Source organism: Micromys minutus (assembly GCF_963924665.1).
Source record: "Micromys minutus genome assembly, chromosome: 1".
Taxonomy (NCBI): Eukaryota; Metazoa; Chordata; class Mammalia; order Rodentia; family Muridae; genus Micromys; species Micromys minutus.
This window is the reverse complement of record NC_137969.1, coordinates 256,712,860-256,713,307: the sequence shown is the minus strand read 5'-3', so window position 1 is coordinate 256,713,307 and position 448 is coordinate 256,712,860. Positions and strand designations below refer to the sequence as shown.

The window sequence follows — 448 nt, the reverse complement described above, 5'->3', positions numbered from 1 at the left end:
ATGGAATGGAGCAGGAACTTTCTTTTCCTCCTATCAGTAACTGCAGGTAAGAGACTCAACTTTTCCACATCTGAAGAGGAGACAGGGGATGAGGTGACAATGACCTCCACTCTGACTTTTCTCCACAGGTGTCCACTGCCAGGTTCAGTTGCAACAGTTTGGAACTGAGTTGTCTAAACCTGGGGCTTCAGTGAAAGTGTCCTGCAAGGCTTCTGGCTACAGCTTTACCAGCTACTGGTTAAGCTGGGTAAAGCAGAGGCCTGGGCAGGGTCTTGAATGGATTGGATGGATTTATCCTGGAGATGGTGATACTAAATACAATGAGAAGTTTAAGGGCAGGGCCACATTGACTGCAGACATATCCTCCAGCACAGCGTACTTGCAACTCAGCCGCCTGACATCTGAGGACTCTGCGGTCTATTACTGTGCAAGATACACAGTGCTGTAA

The 448-nt window shown here is 48.2% G+C and overlaps 1 gene segment (V, D, J or C); it reads left to right on the top strand.

The window, feature by feature from the left end:
* On the top strand, positions 1 to 448 carry LOC308418411 (Ig heavy chain V region VH558 A1/A4-like). The segment is given in 2 exons: positions 1 to 46; positions 129 to 448.